Raw genomic sequence first — 23346 nt, 5'->3', positions numbered from 1 at the left:
TCATTTTGGTGTTGGTAGCATACATCAGTTCCAACTAGAGATGCAGTCCATTGAGCCTTTTCACACAAAATCAGATGCTACTTTAATATCAACAATGTTAACAAACTGTGACTTTCTTGGCTTGACTTTTAGGTATCATGTGTGACTTCCTCTATATATGATTGTAATACATCTTTTGTAGTTCAACTGTGATGCACCATTTTTGGTAACACTGTAAGCCCGGACTTTGTATTTACTAAAATGCTTTAATTACAATGTACTTTAATGATTTAAGTTTTATTCCATTACTATAAAATGTTAAGTATATTCTACTAATTTGTAGATATAGTTGAAAGGTTTAAGTTGAATGGATTTAAATTATTAAGTTTTCATCATGACCACACCTTTTTATCTCCGCATTGCATTGTGGGTATTGAAAATGTGTTCTTTTTATGTGCAGGGGTTCAGCGGGGTTGTGGTGTGAGTGTTAATTTAGACTTAATGCGTGTATGGCAATGTTTATTGGCCTTTTTGTGTTTGTTTTTGTATTTTTGTTGAGTTGCATCATGAGTCAGAGCCATAGGAAGAACAATGGCTTTCCTATCACTGTAATTGTTTTAATGCAATATGCAACTTTAAGCTTTACCAAATTAATACTACTGTCTGTACTGACTGATTACATTGAGCTGACTTTGTCTTAACTTCCAACCATGCTACATTATATTAAGTTGAATAGTTTTACAAAGCAATTTATATTGATACATGTTAATTTTAAATCTACTTGGAATTGAGTCCAATGAACTGATGATATTAGGTTAATTATTATACAAAGCAATTGACACTGCAACAAATTTTAAGTTAAATTAACTTGGCATTTAGTGTAATGTACTTAAAATAGCAATTCCATTCAAATCAAGCATTTAAGTTTAATACACTCAAGTTTTCATTACTCATTACTTAATTTTTTTAAGGCAACGAGTTACCTGGGATTTTTTAAGTAAACTCAACTATCCAATCTTACAGTGAAGAATGGGACTGATATGCAACTATGATCATGTATCCAGGAGAGATGGCAACATAATGGTAGCAAAACAAAATGTCTTTGGTTAATATAACTATTTTGTTGGGCCATCAAATATTCAAAGGTCCTCTGCATCAAATTTGCAGAAGCTCGTGTACTCATGTGAAGTGTTGTACTCCAGGAACCAGATGTCAGTTGATATTATCTGACTGCATCTCGAAGCTAACAGCATCTAGGGAAGCACACGAAAAGACAGACTCTTAAGAACTGAAACACAAGGCCAAGGATTTTCCTGGGTCTGAGATGAAACCTCATCATAGAAATCAGGATATTGTGGCTGTTTATTATAATCATTAACTTTTTAACATTCAAAGAACTGAACAGTCTTTAGGGACCGAAAACATCCTCTGATGTAAAATGTTTAATAACTTTTAAACCACTAGTCCTATCAAAACATTGAAATCATCCAGGTAAAATGTAGTTTCTCAGCTTTTAATGGCATTTGATATGATGCTTTTGGATGTTCAGAGGCTCTGTATTAAACATACAAAACACTGTCATCTTCTGCAAAATTAATTTATCAGTAAAACCCATGTCGTTTGACAAATGACAGTAGTTGTAGACACTTATTTTAATGTTCAGGTAATGATATATTTTGTTGAAAAAGACAGTTTTTTTTCCTAAAATTTTCTCCTTTTTTATATAATAACCTTTGAATTAACTCTGAGTTTTTATAAAAATCTACATGATCAAAAAATTCAACATAGGAAAATACCTGACTGTCATTTAAAAAAAAATATATATATAATGGTAATAAATGAATTTTTAAGTCCGCACAAAAGCAGTTCCAGATCTTTAAGGGTTAATGAATTATCTAATGAGAAAAAAAACCCCAAACTACAGCATAAACCTCATGTAAACACATCTTCTTAGTACGACTTTAACACTTAATTGTTGAACATACTGATGGTAAAAATGTTACAACAATATGTTTTTTAAACAAGTGTTTTTGAGGACAAACAAAAAGCCAGAGGAGCTGTTACATTTCACCAGATTAGACGATTCGCAGCAGATGGAAGCACTTTCTGCAGCTCAGCAAAAGTTTTATTCTGATTAAATGCTTTGGGGCATGTAAACACACTTCTTATCTGATCTTTTATTTTGCTTTATTTACCGTGTGAACAATAGAGTTTCAATCTGTCGTCAGAGTGATTCCAGATGTATTCGTCCGACGTAAAGTGACAGATGTAGTTTATTTGGTTTGCAATGTGAGTGTGTATAAGAGGATAAAACAAATTTTGCATGGGAACACACACACACCCATGACCTTTGTGTATTTTTCTATTTCTCTCTCTAGCTTTGCATCCTTATCTCCCTCTTTCTTCTTCAAAAATGCACTATATCTGTACATCTCCCTCTCTGTTCTCGCTCTCTCTGTTCGTCTGCAAATGCATTCTGGTTGTGACCCTGAATAATTTTGTCTTCCTATCCTTTTCTTCCACCCCATCTTACTTTCTCATCTTATCTCCCTGTGTCTGTCCCCACCCACACCCCTCCTACTCTCTCAGATCTATTTTTAATCTGTTTAATTTTCCTTTTATTTGGTCACTCCTCCTTTCCTTTTCTGCTACATATCTCCAGGCAGTAAAATCCATGTAAAGATTCAGGAAGTGTCAGACGAAAGCTTTTTTTGTATTCGAAGTAGCGGCATTTTCTCCTCCCTCTCATATTTTAATGTATTTTTCATGTCAATCATCTCGCAAGCTAATACTGCTGGAGGAAAGTCCGCTCAGACAGATGGTGAATCACAAGGACAAACACAACCAGCCAATTTTCTCGGGTTTTCTCTGCACTCCCTCTCACGCTGTCTCTCCCTCTCCTCTTGGTTTTCTCCTTTTGGTTCGCAGTGTGCGTCAAACAGGAACCCACACATTGTTTAAAGAGCAGGAGGAGGTATTTCCTCTGTGTAGTAAAAGAGGAGAAAGATGAGATGGAGAGTATAGGAGATGAAAAAATGAGAAGGAAGCGGAACAGGAAGTTGGAAAATAACGGGTGATGGATGACTAATATGGAAAGGGAAAGGAACTAGAAATCAAAAAGCAGAACAACGGTCAAAGAGTTGGGAAAATTGTTTTAGAAGGACAAAATATACAAGAGTCGACGTTGAGTGCAGATGACAGAAAAGCCTGAAAACAGAGGATGGGAGCGTTAAGTGCTTGTCGGCTAGTGATGACAGGACAGAGACAGAAAACAAGCCAAGTGCATCTGTAGTATCTGTGTAACATGACTGGAGTACCAAAAAAACAAAACAAAAAAAAAAAAACCTCAAAATAGAGCAGGGAGAAAGACATGGTCAGACCAGCAGCTTCATGAGAAACCACTCAAGCCCTGACACAACGAGGTCTAGATCTACTCTACTGTGTGCGATTACTATTTGAAACGAAAGGGTAGTATTCAGTAACACCTTAAACCAGGGGTGTCAAACTCATTTTAGTTCAGGGGCCACATACAGCTTAATACGATATAAAGTGGGCCGGACCAGTAAAATAATATAAATAATGGGATAATACCTTTGAAGAATGTTTATATCTACAAATTGTGCTCAAACATAACATGAACAAACATGAACAACCTATAAATTCTTACGAAAAATAAGTGCAACATTAACAATATTACACCTTAGTTTATTATTTATACATGTGAATCACAACTTAGAGATCACAGTGGATCTAAAAATACACAAAACAGTTAATAACAGGGAGAATATTATTAAAATTTCACATACTTCTCTTAAGAGATTTCAGATATTCACATTTTTTGTAAAATGCTAGTCTGTAAATGTAAACGTTCTTGTGTAATGTAACTTTTTCACACTGAAACAAAGAGAAAAATTTGCAGTTTTCATTATTTATAGGTTATTATGATAGTATTTTACTGGTCTGACGATTTTTAGATTGAAATGACCTAAACTGATTTTAACATCCTTCATTGTTAATATCTTCAACACCATTTTTGCATTTCACAAATTCATCCCAGGGGCCGAACTGAACCCTTTGGCGGGCCGGATTTGGCCCCCGGGCCGCATGTTTGACACCTTTGCCTTAAACCCAATCATTGATCATTCAGGCTAAATACGTGTGCCTTGTAGTTGTTTTTTTTTTTTTTTTTTTTTCACAGTTATTTTTTATTAAATTTTTTACAGCAGTAGTGCAAAAAAAAAATGTCTAAACAATAGGAATTGTTTTTATACAGAACAGAACATATACAAAACACACATACAACAAAAAAAAAAACAAAACAAAACCAAAAAAAAGAGCAAAACATCACAAAGCAAGCCACCTATCATCCTCTACAAATGTAACAGAGTTTGTGAGATGCAAACTTGCACTTAAGCATAGGTACAAAATATCACTGAGGGAAGAAAGAGAAAAAAAAAAGAATGTGTGTATATATGTATAGAGAGAGAGAGAGAGAGAGAGTCAGCCAAAATAATGTATACACACATCAGAAAAAGAAAAACTTTCATAAATATTTAATTTGTATAAGTACTTCTATACATATAGATACCTCTTTCGAAGTTTGACCAAATTACGATAACACTGCATGCTGTTGTATGATGTTTTCCCAACAGATGGTATTACCCTCATGAATGTAGCATCAACAAGTGACGTCTACAACATGTCGGCGGTATGGTTGATGATTGAGGAACATAAGATCATTTTAAAGTGGTACTTCAAATTTGACAATGTTGTTGAAGTCCAAAGACAATAGAGGTGTGAGTTTGGTTCAGAACCTCCTACACGTCTGACAATTTGACGGATTCATGAAGTTTGCCGTACACATAAATGTCTGGAAGCCAATGGCCACCACTTTGAACACCTCTTGTAATTGTAAAGGCCAAAGGTAATTTGTATTAATCTTGTGATGTCTGAATAAATTTGGTATTGAAATATTTATTCAAGTTTTTCTTTTCCTGATGTGTGTATGCATTATTTTGGCTGACTCTGTATATATACAGGGTGGGGAAGCAAAATTTACAATGAACATTTAGTTGTTTTTTCTCAGCAGGCACTACGTCAGTTGTTTTGAAACCAAACATATATTGATGTCATAATCATACCTAACACTATTATCCATACCTTTTCAGAAACTTTTGCCCATATGAGTAATCAGGAAAGCAAACGTCAAAGAGTGTGTGATTTGCTGAATGCACTCGTCACACCAAAGGAGATTTCAAAAATAGTTGGAGTGTCCATAAAGACTGTTTATAATGGAAAGAAGAGAATGACTATGAGCAAAACTATTACGAGAAAGTCTGGAAGATACTATTAAAGAAGAATGGGAGAAGTTGTCACCTGAATATTTGAGGAACACTTGCGCAAGTTTCTGGAAGCGTGTGAAGGCAGTTATTGAGAAGGAAGGAGGACACATAGAATAAAAACATTTTCTATTATGTCAATTTTCTTGTGGCAAATAAATTCTCATGACTTTCAATAAACTAATTGGTCATACACTGTCTTTCAATCCCCTGCCTCAAAATATTGTAAATTTTGCTTCCCCACCCTGTACATACATAATTATATACATACATACAGTACATATATATATCTATACATACAAACATACATATACATACACACAACGCAAAAGCATACACACATACATATGAAATGCATCATGTTGGATATATATCCCCCATGAACATATGTACATGTAAGCACACATACACACATACATATATACTGTACATACGTTCATAAGCCTACATTCTAGATACTGCTAGAACTAGATAAATAGGTAACAAAAAATAAAGTAAAATAAAATAATATATTCACGTGGACCTTATGAATATTAATGTATGCATTTTGTTTTACCTCCCATCAGATATACACCTTATATATAATGCAGAATCCATTCCTCTGTTTTCCAATTCACTGCTTTAATAAGCAATTTTAGAAATTAGTGCTCAATAAATAATGAGCCTCCCTCTGTGCAATCATGGTAATAATTACTAATTTGCTTCCACTGTTCAGCTTTGCATGCTCACTATTAAAGCCATTAAGACAATTATATATTCTCAGTTTTTATCAGATGCATTCTGTCACAGTAGACTTTAAACAACTTCATTATATTTTGCCACTGAAAACTAGTCCCACTTCAGGGATTTTTCTTCTCCAGAGGGTGTGAAATCCTCCGCTTCTGCCTGTAAATGATGTCTTTTGTGACATGATTGTGACAAGTTACCTTAATCTATAGGAGGCGTCACATGATGTATTGTTACCTATAGCAACAACTTGTGCTGCTGCGAGGTGACATGTTTCTATAGCAACTACCAGCTGTGTGCAAAGGAATGACAGGTATATCATTAACACAACATCCTATCAACATAGAGGACTCCTGAATGTCATGTTGCATGGTGTGTGTTTTGATTTCTAAATTCATGTATTAAAGCGAGGCTTTTGTATAACTGAACAAAAAGAAAAAGGAGGAGACAAGATAAGGGAGGAGGCTTTAGTTCAATGCCTCTTTTAAAGCAGCAGAACTGGGGGGATGGATGAGAACATGAGGGAACTAGGAAATGAAAGAAGTGGGGAAGGTGGAGGAGAGAAGGGAAGACATCAGGGATGAAGAACAAACAGTGAGAAATGCAATTTGGCATAAAAGGTGTTTGCAGAAACAGTAAAAAAAAAAGCTTGAATTTTTAGCACTAGGAACATTTGCATACATTATAGCATTTAAGTGTTAGCTGCATAGTGTTTTTCACAATTTGTGCTTGAGCTCTACTATCCTCCATGTGAAATAGATGAGAAAAATGAGGAGGAGAAAAGAAAACAAGTAGAGGTGGGATGTAAATAAGTGCAAGTTACTGTCCTTAACAAGTTTAACCCATAAAGACCCAGTGTTACTTTTATGGCTGATTATAAATTAATTTTTGTCTTTATTTCACCTTTCTTAAGTTGTTTATCACTCTTTATTGTAATATTTTCTCCTGTATTTCGCAATTTCCAATGTAAGTCATGTATTTTCCTATATTTTCACTTATGTAGATCTTCATAAAAGCTCAGAGTAAATTTAAAGGTTTTTATATCAAATTAGAGAAAAGTGAAGAAAATGTGAGTTTTTCAGTTAAATATATCATTAACTGAACATAAATGAAGTGTGTTCATCCACTGTCAGTGACCCAACTCCATGGGTTTTACTGGTGAACTGATGTTGTAGAAGATGACGGTGTTTCCACATTCACTACAGAGCCTCTGAACATCCAAATGGGTCATATCTGATGAGTATGAACAGATAAACAACTGTATTTTACCTGGAATATTTACATGTATTGATAGGATTAATGGATCAACAGTTATTAAACATTTAAATCAGTCGATGATTTGGGTCTTTATGATATCTGTAATTTACTCGAGTATTTTATTTTTCTGGCAACTGTTTATTTAAAACACAAGCATATGAAGTCCTTACATTTACAAAACAGGCTCATGAGTTTAGTTTTAATGCATTTCAGGCCAATTATAAAACATAAGGGAGAGGAGATGCATTTTAATAGTTCAGGTTCTGTTGTTGACATTTTACACACTAAGGTCAGTAACTACAGTTACTTTCAATATACTGTATGTATACTGAAGTAATTTCCACACATTTAAACTGCTATATAAACATATGGTCTGGTCCCAGTATAAAGATAGAGGGTCTTAATATTTATGTTCCATCAATATTCTGTCTTACAATGCTGATGTGTGCTTGTTGTTCATCATCTAGTTGATATGTGTTGTCCATTACCTTCTGGTATTGTTCTTACCATTGCTGGTATGCGCTGCCTTTTAAAATTTGTGGTAGTTTTTTTTCTTTCCATTGTTAGTATGTAATTATTGCTGTTTTTTACCATTTGTGGTATTGTAGTTTTTTTTTTCTTTCCATTGTTGCTATGTAATTATTGCTGTTTTTTACCATTTGTGGTATTGTAGTTTTTTTTTTCTTTCCATTGTTGCTATGTAATTATTGCTGTTTTTTACCATTTGTGGTATTGTAGTTTTTTTCTTACCATTGTTAGTATTTAATTATTATAATATAAGTTGACGGTTAACTGTTACCCGTGGTAACACCACCAGGAATGTACTTTGTTTCTATTTTTCACACACATTTTGGTTCTATAATGTAAATACTGTCGAACAAGTTTATTCTAATTTGGTATAGGCCTATTTTGTTCATTGTTCTGGCCTGAAGTCTAAGGACAGGAGTGAGTATTTAAAACATTAATATGTTAAGTTACTTGATGATGAGAATGGGGGTGGGATTAAATAAGTTTTTCTTCTTCCCACTCCTTTTCGAGTGTAAATGAATGATTTTGGAAATTTTGTTTTGAACTTGCATGTATGCTGTAAATGCTCAAAATAAACAAATAAATGAATGAATGAATGAAAGTATTTTATTTGGACTTAGAATGGTTCAATAGTTGAGTTGAGTTGAGTTGAGTTTAGTTTAGTTTAGTTTTGTTCAGTTTAGTTCAGTTTAGTTCAGTTTAGTTCAGTTTAGTTTAGTTCAGTTCAGTTCAGTTCAGTTCAGTTCAGTTCAGTTTAGTTTAGTTAAGTTCAGTTCAGTTCAGTTCAGTTCAGTTCAGTTTAGTTTAGTTTAGTTTAGTTCAGGTCAGTTTAGTTTAGTTTAGTAGGAATCCTTTCAGCAATAGCAAGGCTGCAGCAATTTTTCCTGGGGTCTGAAACATATTAAAATAACTCAGGACAGCACATTGATTTAAAAAAGAAACTTTAAATGAAACTTTCAGTTCACGTCTTGGATATAGTTATATATTCAAGACCTTCACATCCCTGTCTGTACAGTGAACCAGATCAATGTAGTACACATTTATAAGTCTAACAGTCCAGTCCTATTAAATATTTCACTTGACTATAATTTAATATTCTGTATGTTGCATGGTATACAACATTATATTTGTTGTGTTGCTCGTTTCCAATCCAAACACATTTTCCAAGTAGTAATGTATCAGCCAATCTTGACTAGTATTTTATTGCTCTGTATTGATCTTCACTATATTCACATATGATCCAATCAATATGTTTTAATATTTTTTGCTACGTTCATATCCATAATGAAGTACATATAACATACACTGTTGCCTATTCAGTTGGAATAATTTTGTTTTCATCCCTCTTTTTCTTCCTAGTTACAGTTGAGTCCCAGTTACACATCATCTATCCAGAATAAACCACATTATCACAAACATTACAAATATTTTATTCCAACTTTAGGGGCAACAGTGTATTTATTCATATCCACTCAAAATATTCTATGTGTTCTAATATATTGTATTTCACTCAGTGATGTACTATGCCTCTTATACTATACCATATTTCATTTATAGCTCTTCTAAATATTCTATATGTTTAATACACAGGTGTCAAACATGCGGCCCGGGGGCCAAATCCGGCCCACCAAAGGGTTCAATATGGCCCGTGGGGTGAATTTGTGAAATGCAAAAATTATACTGAAAATATTAACAATCAAATGAAATGTCTAAAGAGAAGTATGTGGAATTTTAATAATATTCTGCCAGTTATTTAATATTTTGTGTATTTGTAGATCCACTGTGATTTATAAGTTGTGGTTCACGTGTATAAACTAAGGCGTAATACTGTTAACATTGCACTTATTTTACTAAACAATTTTCAGGTTGTTCATATTTGTTCATGTTATGTTCAAGTACAATTCGTAGATCTAAACATTTTATTCACGGAATTTTAAATGTATTTTTGCATGTGTTGCAGAATATTTAAGCATATTTAAGAGCATTTTTGCGTGTATTGTAAGATATTTAAACATATTTAAGTGCATTTTTGCGCGTATTGTAGAATATTTAAAAATATTTAAGTGTAGTTTTGGGTGCATTGTAGGATATTTAAGCATATTTAAGTGTATTTTTGCGTGTATTGTAGGATATTTAAGCATATTTAAGTATATTTTTGAATGTATTTTAGAATATAAAAGCATATTTAAGTGTATTTTTGTGTGTATTGTAGGATTGTTGAGCATAATTAAGTGTATATTTGCATGTATTGTAAAATATTTAAGCATATTTAAGTGTATTTTTGCATGTATTGTAGAATATTTAATAATATTTAAGTGTATTTTTGTGTGTATTGCAGAATATTTAAGCATATTTAAGTGTATTTTTGCATGTATTGTAGAATATTTAAGCATATTTAACTATTTTTGCATGTATTGTAGGATTTTTGAGCATAATTAACTGTATTTTTGCGTGTATTATAGAATAGTTAAGCATATTTAAGTGTATTTTTGCGTGTATTGTAGAATATTTAAGCATATTTAAGTATTTTGCATGTATTGTAGGATTTTTGGGCATAATTAACTGTATTTTTACGTGTATTACAGAATATTTAAGCATATTTAAGAGTATTTTTGTGTGTATTGTAGAATATTTTAGCATATTTAAGTGTATTTTTTACTTCACGGAATGTACTTTTTTCACTCAAAAGTTCTTTTCCTATGGTTTATATTATTTTACTGGTCCGGCCCACTTTATATCATATTAGGCTGAATGTGGCCCCTGAACTAAAATGAGTTTGACACCCCTGGTTTAATATATTCTATTGCATTAATACTCTTACTTTACTATTGCTTATGTAATATGTTTGCAATGAAATAGTTTGATTCTTATACTAGTAAGTAATAATAGTAATAGTCTTTCCCTCTAGTATAGTGATGTGAAGTTCCATTATCTTTCCACATAAACAGAAGTAGAAATGTTTACCTTCTATATTTTGTGTACATTTTAAGTCAGACCCGTGTTACAAATGTGTTTCTGTAATTCTACTTGAAGTGAAGAGAAAAGAGATGAGCTGAGAAATGAGGACCAGAGGAGGACGGTCCAAGGGGGTCGACAAAGAGAAAGAAAAATGGAGGAGGCACTTTGATCTGAGTAACAAAATCCAGAGACTTTCTCACTCTCGAAGCCCGTTGAGAAAGTTTGCCTCGTATGAGTCAGTTGAGTGAACTATACGCTAACACGTCACGGAGAAAGGCATGGACACAGATGGAGAGACGAAGGACAGAGGCATGGGTAGAATGAAATGAGAGCAGAATAAGCAGCAGGAAAGAGAGAGAGAGAGCGAGAGAGAGAGAAACTGGCATCCATTATGTGTCCAATTATAGTTATAGGGAGGCCATGTGTTTTTACTTGGGCCATAAATTACCCTGGTGAGGTTAACAAGGGTGAACGGCTGGGATCGATGTGAAAATTCTCAGTAACACTTGTTTCTGAGTTGATCTGCACTGAGATGAAGACACCGTCAACCTCCCCACCCCCACCCCCACCCCCCCGCTGCGTATGTTAAGGTCACTGGCCATATTACAAAGCAGTAGCGAGTAAAAACATGGAGGAATACCCTGAAAAAACACCAGCCGTGTGGTTTCCACAAGGGCCGTGTAGGAGCACTACTTCAGTTCCTCGTCTGGCTGTTTTTTTGTTATGAATAATATATGCTCTTTGTATAATCTCTTCTTGACACCAATCTTAACTTTGTAACGGAGAATAAAGAGGCTGCCAAGGTTTTTAATATCCAGGCCAAACTGGAGCACTTCAAAGCACACCTCCACTGTCAAGCACCATAAAAATGGAGATGGAATGGGTTATTAACAGCATATTTATATGTAGATTTCATTAGATTTAAATAATTTATGTGTAATGTTTGACATTTGTTGTATGCTGTTCATGTAAAAACTCAAAACACACCTTAAGAGCTGATACTACTGTGGAAAACAAAATAAATCTCTTCTGTTTTTTAGCGCTAACTATTTTATTTTATTTTTTTTACATTAAATAATTGACTTGACAAGCAACAGCATGGTGCAACAGCATTTTCAGATACTTTTTTTTTTTTTTTTTTTAATTTTCAGTGGACAGCTTTCTTTTTTTTTTTCTTTTTTTTTTTTTTAGTAAAGCTGTGAAACTCTTTTCCCCTACAGAGGATGTATGTTGGGTTTAAGTCAAATGGAACCGGAATAGCCAACCTGTGGACAGAGCATAACTTTGGATATTTTTTTTAACCCATAAAGCCCCACTGCTACTTTTGTGGCAGTTCTCAAATGATTTTTTCTCTAGATTTAACCTTTCATAAGTGATTTATCACCATTTATTATAATATTATTGTCTGTATTCTGCATTTTTTCAGTGAAAATCATGTATTTTCCTGTATTTAATTTACTGATCATGTAGATGTTCATAAAAGCTCAGTTTAAAGTTGTGGGTTATTATATCAGAAAAAGAGAAAACTAACAAAAAAGTGACGTTATCAGAAAATCTATCATTAACTGAATATAAAATAAGTGTCTCCATCCACTGTCATTGATCCAACTCCATGGGTTTTACCGGTGAATCAATGTTGTAGAAGATGAAAGTGTTTCCATGGTAATTACAGAGCCACTGAACGTCCAAATGGGTCATATCTGATGACCATGAGAAGATGGTAAACTGCATTTTACACCAATTATCTTCATGTATTGATAGGCATAGTGGATCAGAAGTTAATGCACATTTTAGATCAGTAGATGATTTTGGTCGCCAGTGGCCATTTGGGTCTCTATGGGTTAAACTGAGATTTTCTTCCTCATTAAAAAAAAAAAAAAAAAAAATCTTTCCACAACACAAAGATAACTACAAACTCTTGTGAATGCTCAACAAACCATTATACCATTATTAGTGTTGGGCTCCAATTTGTGAACACTGTGAATAATACTAACCTACAAACAGACAATCATAACATTCATTGGATGTTATGAAGGTGAACAGCAACAACAGGTTCAGTTATAAACATAGGTTTTCTTAAGTGTTGGCTCTGGTTGTTGAAGTCTATTCTTTATATGATGTGGATTTGTCCATAACACTGGTCTGGTCTTTCTCCAGATCTGACCTCGATCTACCGCAGGTCATACACAGGCTTATACACCTGGATTGGGCGTTTCAGGTGCAGCTTCAATGCACAAACTAGTAACAGACATGAGTAAAATGGGTTGTGATGCCATTATTTTTCAATCCCTTCATTTTTCCTGAACACACACTTGCACACAAACTGGAGTTTTATGTCTTCACTTGAAAATTGTTAAAAAAAAAAATCTCAGTTGTTTTGACCTAAAACACTGTTTCTGAATGTTCCTTTTGCAAAATGTTCATGTTCCTGTGGACAGAGCAAACATGTAGAGACTGTACAGGGTGGGGAAGCAAAATTTACAATATTTTGAGGCAAGGATTGAAAGACAGTGTATGACCAATTAGTTTATTGAAAGTCATGAGAATTTATTTGCCACAAGAAAATTGACATCATAGAAAATGTTTTTATTCTATGTGTCCTCCTTCTTTCTCAATAACTGCCTTCACACACTTCCTGAAACTTGCGCAAGTGTTCCTCAAATATTCGGGTGACAACTTCTCCCATTCTTCTTTAATAGTATCTTCCAGACTTTCTCGTAATAGTTTTGCTCATAGTCATTCTCTTCTTTCCATTATAAACAGTCTTTATGGACACTCCAACTATTTTTGAAATCTCCTTTTGGTGTGACGAGTGCATTCAGCAAATCACACACTCTTTGACGTTTCCTTTCCTGATTACTCATATGGGCAAAAGTTTCTGAAAAGGTATGGATAATAGTGTTAGGTATGATTATGACATCAATATATGTTTGGTTTCAAAACAATTGACGTAGTGCCTGCTGAGAAAAAAACAACTAAATGTTCATTGTAAATTTTGCTTCCCCACCCTGTACACCATTACATTCATATTTCCAGTGGCTTTGCTGATGTGTATGATCTGAAAATCAGCCAAAAAAAGGAATTATTGCACAGCGAAAAGATGCTAAGCAACAGAATAAATGTTTTTTACTATATAAAGTTTTTTTTTTCTTTTACTTTGGAAGCTGTATCTCCAATTTTGATCACATTTTCTGAGAAAGTAACGGCAAAAGAAAATGTGAATTGATGCATTTTTCCTTTCAGAGCTGTTGTGCAAATACTAAGAGCTGGTTCATCATCATCATCATCATCATCATCATTATGGTTTAAAACGTTTCCAGTAAGCTTTAGTTCTTCGTGCATGTTGCTGTTCTATCACTGTTTTCCATCTGAGATGCCTGTTTCTCATACTAATACAAGGAAAGGTTCAGTTTCCTTGTTAGTCCACACATGCAGACACATAATCGCACTAAATATGTTTTCACTTCACTTTTATTACATTTATCTTTTATCAATAACTTCTAAAGGATGTTGTATTTTGAATTTTCACACTGATTTGTCCAGCAAAAATTGAAAATGAGAACAAAAAAATGCAGGATGGAATGACTTTTTGTCAAAGCCTAAATGCAACACTATTATTATTATACGTTTATGTACTATGCATGCTATTTTGTGTAATTTCTCTGCATTTTTGCACAATTTCTGGTGCTTCCTTAAACTACTCAATCAAAATGCTGATGTGAGTTATATGAGCAGGTTTGGACATATGACATGACTGTTCAGGTTGGATTGTATGTATGTAAAATATGACAATATGAAGTTATATGGTAGAATACAGTGGAAGAACTAAGCAAAGTCATTAAGGTCTCTTTGTTTTTATTACAGAATGCAGTTCATTGAAGGATAGTCTCAAAATTGGTCATTATGTAGGAACATCCAGTGTGAAAAAAAGGAATGATTCCATACAAAAAAAAGTCTTTTCGGGTGTTTATATGAGAAGCTGATTATTGTTTCAAGACTTGCCAGTACTTCAGAGTCTGAACGACTGGTTTTATTACTGAGAACCTACTTGTGAATGTTCTATCAGTGAAGTCAGAGTCTGAAAATCTGCTCATGCTTTTCATGCTTTGGAAACTAGTCTGCAGTAACATAAGGTAAACAGTAGTTGCAGTGAATTGAATGAACTGTGAAAGTCTGAAGTGGAATTATCTGTTTGCTTTTCTGGGGGGCCGGGGTCAAAGGTCAGTGTCAGCTGTGGAGAATAACCCCACAGCTGCCTCGTTAAATAACGCAGGGTCTGGGTCATCTGCCACCATGGCGACGGCGTCTTTCATTTGAAACATGAGAAAGAAGCAGAGCGCATATGTTAAAAGAGAGAGAACACATCACTCGGCGGTGATATTGAGGAAAGACTTGAATGTTGATGTGAGGTCTGTGTTTTTGGTCTTTGATTATTCGTGTTATGAAGCACAAAGTCAGATATGTCAGAGTCTTCAGATCCAAGTTTCTCTGTTGTAAAACATATAGATGTTGAATTGTCTAAGCCGCAATATCACTTTGAAAATCTGATACTTGCAAGATGGATGAGGCTGGATGAGTCTGGCTCTGGAGTACTTATCAGAGCGCTGCTTAAACCTGATATCCTGACTTTAGTCTCCTCTCACTGCATTTCCATCCCCAAGAGCAGCTCCCACGGGAAGCATTTTTCTGATTAAAAAGCGTTTAATCTCACATGAGAAGACAGGTGGGGTGTGAGAAAATATCACCAGAGTATGATGAGATACGGTTTTGTGATGACGTATGGCAGGGGGGTCAAACATATGGTCCTCGGGCCAAGACCGGTCCACCAAAGTGTTCAATCCGGACAGGATGAATTTGTGAAATGCAAAAATTTCACAGAAGATGTTAAAATCATTTAGTTCAGGTTCCACATATGGACCAATTCGATCTCCAGTGGGTCTGACCAGTTCGATACTATCATAATAACCCAGTGGTTCCCAACCTTTTTAACATCACAAATGTCTGGCGACCCCAGACGTTCAAAACGGAGACATTTTTTTTACTAAAATTAATTTGTTTTTGATCATGTAATAGTTTGCTGTACTATGTTGCAAATAAACATTAATTTTAGATGACATTTAGTCTATATAATGTCTGTTATTATGGACAGAGGCAGTAAAGTCAGGTGTAGATTACTGCACAAAGTGAGAATTTTATTTTCCTTGGTCAGGATATGTACAGTCAGTCCAGCTTGGATTTACAAGGATGATAATTAATACTGAACAAACAAAAACTCAAACTGTGAATTATGAAAGAGCTGCAGCATCTGAAACTGACCACAATGAACATTTGACAGATAAACAGTACCACAGTGCTTCAGTTTCAGCTTCAGAGTTTGTCATGACTTTTATGTATTGTGGTTGTCTCTGTCAACTCACCATTTATATTTTTTATTAGCAAGTTTTTGTTGTTTTTTTTAATCAATTACTAGAAATTTCAGGCAACCCCATTTGAATTCCAGGTGACCCCACATGGGGTCCTGACCCCAAGGTTGAAAAACACTGTAATAACCTGTAAATAATGACAACTCCAAATTGTTTTTCTTTGTTTTAGTGTAAAAAAGTTAAATTACATGAAAATGTTTACATTTACAATCTATCCTTTGACAAAAAACTGTGAGTGACTTGAAATGTAAGTGCAAAGTAAGTGCAATTTAACAATATTATGCCTGTTACTAAATGTTTTATGCCTTTGTAGATGCACTGTGATCTGTTAGTCGCACATGTGTAAATCAGAAGCTGAGGCATAATATTGTTAGAACTGCACTCAAGAAAATTCAGGTTGTTCATATTATTTACATTTTTAAAGCATAGAAATTGTAATTTCACTTTTGTCACTCCAAAGCACAGAGAAAAGTTTGGAGTTTATCTTATTTATAAGTTAACATGTTATTATTATTATTTTTTTTTTTTTTTTACTGGTCCAGCCCATTTGAGATCATATTGGACTTTAAGTGGCCCCTGGGACACCCCTGCTGTATGGGGTCCCCACAGATCTTCAAAAAGTCTTACAAGATTTCAAGTTTACATCTTGATTTCAAGACCTTAAAGAATATCTTAAAAGTCTGGAATTGTAGCAGGAAAGGTCTTAAATTTCATGTAAGGCAGAATGAATAAATTTAGTTTTTTATTTCCCTGCTGTTTTACATTCCACAATAATGATCATTTCCAATTGTACTTACACAATTGGAAATGATACCCTTGAAATCCCTAAATGTAATCCTGGAATAAAAGCTGTATTGCGTTTTTGTGTCGTTTCACACACAGTTTCTTTCATCGTGCTACATGCTGTATTCAGGGACACTACAGTCTACATGACTTTGTGGGCTTCATTGTGCATTGATGAACAAAAAAGCAAAAGTTTTGTGGATTTTGTACAAACAGTTGGTATCATTCTATCCAAAATATTTAGTAAATATATCCTGTTGTCTAGTTTGTTGTTTTCTTTTACCACAGTGGTAGTTTGTCTTTCTAAATGTGTAAATACTCTGTCGTATTGATTCACAAACATGATTAACCTGCAAAGATTTACCATTGTTTTGTGTCATGTTGTTGTCCAAGTTAACCCTTTATCGGGCAAGTGACTATATTTGGTAATTTCCACACATATCACAAGACAGTGACAGCAACAGTTACAGCAAGGACAATGAGTCAACAATCTTAGGTCCAATGTGGTCTACAGGGTCTGTAAGGTCCACCTCTGCATGAATAGTGAGTGTAACTGCTTTGTTTGGTACCATGAAGTAATGGTACTAATGTAAGGAATGATGTTCAAAGGGAGAATGTGGATGTGGACAGGGGTCTGGATCAGCACTTAAGTTGGTCTAATGTTTTAAAATACGTGTTTTTCTTGTATTTTTTTCATATATACTTCTTGGATTTATTTAATTATCTGCCACATACAGGCAAGGAACCAAATACGGTAGCTTCATTGATCTCAATTTTCTACATTATGATACTTTTTTTTTTAATTTCACAAAACTAATAAAATCTCACACTAAGGTTGAAATTTTTTAATTTATTATTATTCTTTAATTATTTATTTATATTTTGCTGGCACAATTAAGAAATGCATAAGTAAAAGATTATATGTGCATGTGTACTTGTATGTTGTGTATAAATGTATGTATGTGTATATGGATGTATGAGTGTGTGTGTATTTATAAATAAATACAAAATAGTACTGTAAAAGGAAGAGGGAGATAAATATATATTATTAATATTTTATGGAGAAGGGGTGGGATTAAATAAGTTGCACTTCTTCCCACCCCTTTCCAGGCGTGTAAATGAAATTATTGTGCTGTTCTTCTGTCTGATCGTCTTGATTGTTGGTTTTTGTATTATTATTTATGTTTTACTTGTTCACATGTATGTTAAATTTCATTGCATGTTTCGAATAAATCACTGAAATCACATCAAATTTTGTATTTCAGAGTATTTCTAGAGTGGCCTATAAAGAGTTAACTTCTTATGTATGGCTGCCTAATGTGATCTGTGCTATACAATGACAGTTTTGCTAAAATTAAATGAAAAGTCACTCAGAGCATCACAGAATATTGGACTGTAACCCTTCTATTATGACACACACTGTAAAAAGAAAAAAAAAAAGTAAAAAAAAAACCAAAAAAAAAAACGGTAATATTCCAGCAGCAGGGGTGCGGAAAAAATACTGTTAAATAACGGAAAATAAACATCTCATAAAAATACGGTAATTTTCCATAATTAAAATACAGTTTTTTGCCCTAACTTTACATGAGATTTTGCTTTTTTTTTACTTTTCAATATTTAATAAAGAATATTTTCATGTATTAAAACAATCAAATTACCTATAAATATATATATAAATAATTTTCAATGAGACTACGTTGTACAATCCACTGATAAAAACTGTATTTGGACAGTTTATCAGTGCTTATACATGTTATACATTCACAAAAACACATTTATCCAACATTTTTGTTGTGAAACCTCCCGTAATTACACAAGATATTTGTCAATTAACAAACAAGTCTTGTTAAACTTACAGAACAAATACTTCTTTTGTGGTTAATTGTCAGTAATTTTATCTCATTTTATTTATTTATTTATTATTTTACAGTACTAAACTTTAAATTAACAGTTTAATCTCATAAATAGAAAAGAAATATTTGTGAAATTATGACACATTTGCAAATGTATTTTAACTGTATTTTTCTGTGAAAAAAGAAAAAAATTCTTTGAAAAAATGGAAATTTTTTGGTTATTCACTGTCAAAATCACAGTCTATTTTTGTCATTTCATTGATATTTTCCTGTATCTTAAAAATATAGGAAAAATCTGTAAAATAAACTGTAAAAATTCTATTAAATTACATATTTTTTTTACAGTGCATATCATATCATTGTATTCCAGCCCTCATAAACAATGCTGAGGACATCAATAAGCAGCAGAACAGGAGGAAGAGTTTATCAGAGGAAAACAACCATGCAGGGTGTTTGTGCATTGCTGTACTCCTACAGACTCACGGTCAAGGGTGAGTCATCTGTCTGGAGAATATGTCACTTTATGTTTTCACACTGACCTTTAAGCAGCATATTTTCTGATGCAAGCTCTCAAGTGACAAAACCCTGCATCCTCATCTCTGTTTTTGTTTATTTTATTCCTCCTCAGTAACTCGATGATACATCATGCTTCTATATTCAACGTCTTGTGACCCTTCGCACTTAATCACCATCTTTTACTTCCTGTGATGGATTCAGCTCTGGTTTGTTGAATTAAGTTTTTAGGTGAATCATCAGATGTTCATGCCAGACTACTGCGTGTCATGATGTGTACTGGATTGAGCCCCATGTTGATTCCAGAGAAATGACTCATTCTTTCTTGCTGATAGTCAGTCAGTCAGTCACCCATACTCATCCTCAGGCACGAGCTGTCCCCGGCTGCCCTACGGTGGAGCTGCAGTCCTAGGACCTTCTGCATGGTTCCGAAATAATTAATCCCACTAGTGCCTGTTTCATGTATTTGATTTAGCATTCTAAAAATCCCAGTGGTAATTATATCCTTAAATCAGATAAATAACAATATTTCCCTCAGATGGGGTGTCCCCTAGGAGTACAGCTCATTACCAGCTGGTGGTTTGGTGATGTGTGGCATAACAACATTATTCTGCCTCTGTCTGTCCTTGAAGTTAAAAAATATATATATTAAATGAAGGAACTGCTGACCTACTACCAAAGGAGCATTTAAACAGGATTATCCAGTTAGCATAATATCTGTGAGGGGGGGATTAGGTGATGTGTCGCCTGACTCCTTAATGATCCTCAAATTAAACTGGGATGTAATTCTGTGCAAAGTGCTTTGGCAAAGGAGGATGTGTCACTGTCGGATATTTGGCACAGCCACTCACTCTCAAGGTGAGAGTTACCTCTATGTCACTTCAATCACATAAAAGCATCACAGAACTCAGATCATTAAATATTAGCACCGGAAACCATCATTGATCCCTAATGTGATGACCTTTGACCTCATTTAAAAGTACACTGTAAAAAAAGTCCTGTTGTTTTTACGGAAAAAAAAACAAACTGGCAGCTGTGGTTTCTAGAACAATACTGTAAAAAACACATCCAACTGGAAACATATTTACGGAGTAACATGTAGATTTAACATTTTAAACATGTAGATTTAACATTTTAAACATGTAGATTTAACTGGTAAATGGACTGCACTTATTTAGCACATTTTATACACCTTCATGGTGTCCAAATCCACCAGGTCCAACTGGGACCAGTTTAAGGTTCAGTGTCTTCCATGGACACTTTGACATATGGACAGTCGGAGCCAGGGTTCGAACTACCAACCCTTTGGTTATTGGATGAGCCGCTCTACCAACCCATTAATTTACAAATTTAAAATGTTAAATTGCTAAACGTTTACTTTTTTTTATTAAATAAATTTACATATATACATATATATAAAAAAGCAAATATGCCGTTATTTCAACATTATGGTCTTGCAATTTAAACGGCACCGCATTGCTTTTCAATTTAGTTTTATTTTCTAAAAACAACAGAAATACATCATTTCTACATCCAAATCTGGTTTTGTTCACATACTCTTCCTGTAAAAACTACAGCTTTATTTGATTTAATCAATAACACAAAAATATTTTCAAATAAACAACTTTGCATTGTATTGTCACTTACAGTTTTTTTATGTTGCAATTTTACAACTTTTTGGTGTTAATTCTACAGTGATTTTTTACAGTGTAGATAATAATGACATAGTTGGAAAGTGAATATAATGAGCTGATAGGAATAGAATTATCACATAAATAAACTATATGAACATAGTCTTAGTTGCCAGTTAGTGGAAGTGTATCAGGAACAAACCTCCATGACTATAAATTATTAAATAAAACACCATTAAATACGCGTGGAAATAAAAGGATGGTCCATACAGCTGCCAACTTCAATTGTTTCACAGTGTTGTGGTTCAAAGTCCAGATCACAGAGTTCAGAGTCAGTTCTTACCTTTACAAAAGCGGAGTTTTCACTGTCAGTGTGCCATTAGGCATTGATGGGGGGATTAGACTGTAACCTGGGGGGAGAAGTAAAAAGCCATCTTTTACTTTGAAGGCTACTTCCAGGGTACTGCCATGCCGGAGAAATGTGAAGATGACAGGAGACAGTTCTGCTCCTGGGATTTGGAAACGACAGCGCAGGCTTTTGTACATCCAAGTACCTTAATGGAGACGATTCAGTGTCATTGCATGTGTTCTAACCTGGGACCAAACTGGAAACAAATGGTCTTTAAAGTCTGGATTTTGGAGACTAAAAGCGCCAAACCCGTTTTATGCCATATGGAGAGTATGTGCGCCCAGGACAATGAGGGCGGTGAAACACTCCTGGAGAAAATCCTTACACGCAATCCTGGTTTAGTAAACTCATAAACATGTTACTTGTAATCCACAGTGGACTCAAATATTCCTGATTTCACCAACAAAACCGACTACAATCGCCGCTTGGTGCGATGTCTCTTCTTCTCACTGGCTTTTATGCGTAAAGCTCGCAATCCCGGTGTCCAAAAAAACTTGATTTCACCTTCAAAAAAAGCCCCAAAATCTCAGTCTGTGCAAGGGAATCTGCTTCAAGCTGTTGCATTTTTTAACAAAAGAAAAAAAAAAGAGCAGAGTAAAGCGTGTTTTTTTTTTTTTTTTTTTTTTTTTTTTTTTTATTCTTCAGAGCCGGAGAGAAGCGGCAGCTCCATCCAGTTTTTCCAAAGCGCCTCAACGCTTGTGGGAATGTGAGAGGCTTTCTCAGAGGTGTGTGTATGTGTGTGAGAAGAGAGAGGAAGAAAGAGAGAGAGGGAGGGAGGTAGTGAGTGGATGGTTTGCATGTGCATATACATGTGTGTGTGTTTATAGAGGGAAACAAGGCAGTGCGCCAGGCTTTGTTTGCGTGTGCGCAGTGGAGATGGTCTAAGTAGATGGCTGGTTTTATGGGAAAAAGCCTTGACGGGGAAGAAAATGGATCAGGTTGAGATGTTAAAACCCTTCAATTTAAATAATGTCTCTCAGTGGGAGCAGTAAGCTGGATCCTGAATGCAGTATTTGCATACAAAGCCAAGGAAACAATATCTCTTCCAGCCAATGCAGTGTGTGTGTTTTGTGTTTGACAGCTGTAATAGTAGCATAAGTGACACAGTGGGTAATCATGTAAAAAAAAAAAAAAAACAAGTTTGGAAATAAGCGCTGCACACTTTTTGATATTTTAGAACAGGGGTGTCAAAACTCATTTTAATTCAGGGCCCACATTCAGAGTAATATAATCTCTAGTGGGCCAGACCAGCAAAATGATAACAGTGAAAAAAGTCAAATTAAATTATGATAATGTTTACGTCTACAAAAATCTGAACAACATCAACAACTGGAATCATCTTCAGAAAAACAAGTCCATTTTTACCAATATTATGCCTGAGATTATCAGTTTATCATTTACACATGTGCAGTACAACTTACAGTACAATTACAAATGCATGAAATATTTAATAACAGGCAGAATATTGGTAAAATTGCATTTATTTATCTTTAAACATTTCAGGTTTTTCACATTTTTTTTTTGGTAAAATAACAGTTTTTAAGCTATATTTTGTAGCTTAAATGGAAGATTGGTTTGAAGTTAGCTCTGTGTTAAGTACAAACAAAAGTTGTGCTTTAAATTTGGCAAACAGGAAGTTGGCATATCAAAACAATCACAACAGGATAGCCATTGCTCTGCCAATGGCTCTCACTCAGGGTGCAACTTTACAAATTACAAAAATACAAAAAAAAAAAAAATACACAAAAAGGCCAATAAACATTGCCATACACATACTAAGTCAAAACTAGTGCTAACACAACAACCCCGCTGAATCCTTGCACATAAAAGTAACACATTTACAACAAAATACCCACTACCCATAATGCACTGTAGCAAACGTGCCACAATATTTTCATGTAATTTTACTTTTTTATACTAAAACAAAGATAAAATTTGCTGTTTTCA

At 34.3% G+C, this 23346-nt stretch overlaps 1 protein-coding gene across 1 annotated transcript in view; it reads right to left on the bottom strand.

Annotated features, from left to right (window-relative positions):
• Window positions 1–22113, bottom strand: part of tmem200a (transmembrane protein 200A) — a 31884-nt gene extending 9771 nt beyond the window's left edge. The window contains exons 1-2 of the mRNA XM_030129101.1: window positions 21545–22113; window positions 21334–21400 (exon numbers count right to left, since the gene is read on the bottom strand). The gene's annotated coding sequence lies outside the window, so the exon portion shown is untranslated. The remainder of the gene's footprint in view (window positions 1–21333; window positions 21401–21544) is intronic.
• Between the last annotated feature and the right edge of the window lie 1233 nt (window positions 22114–23346).

Source organism: Sphaeramia orbicularis, chromosome 24, assembly GCF_902148855.1.
Source record: "Sphaeramia orbicularis chromosome 24, fSphaOr1.1, whole genome shotgun sequence".
Lineage (NCBI taxonomy): Eukaryota > Metazoa > Chordata > Actinopteri > Kurtiformes > Apogonidae > Sphaeramia > Sphaeramia orbicularis.
Note: the sequence above shows the minus strand (reverse complement) of the source record. Positions and strands in the feature narration are given on the sequence as shown.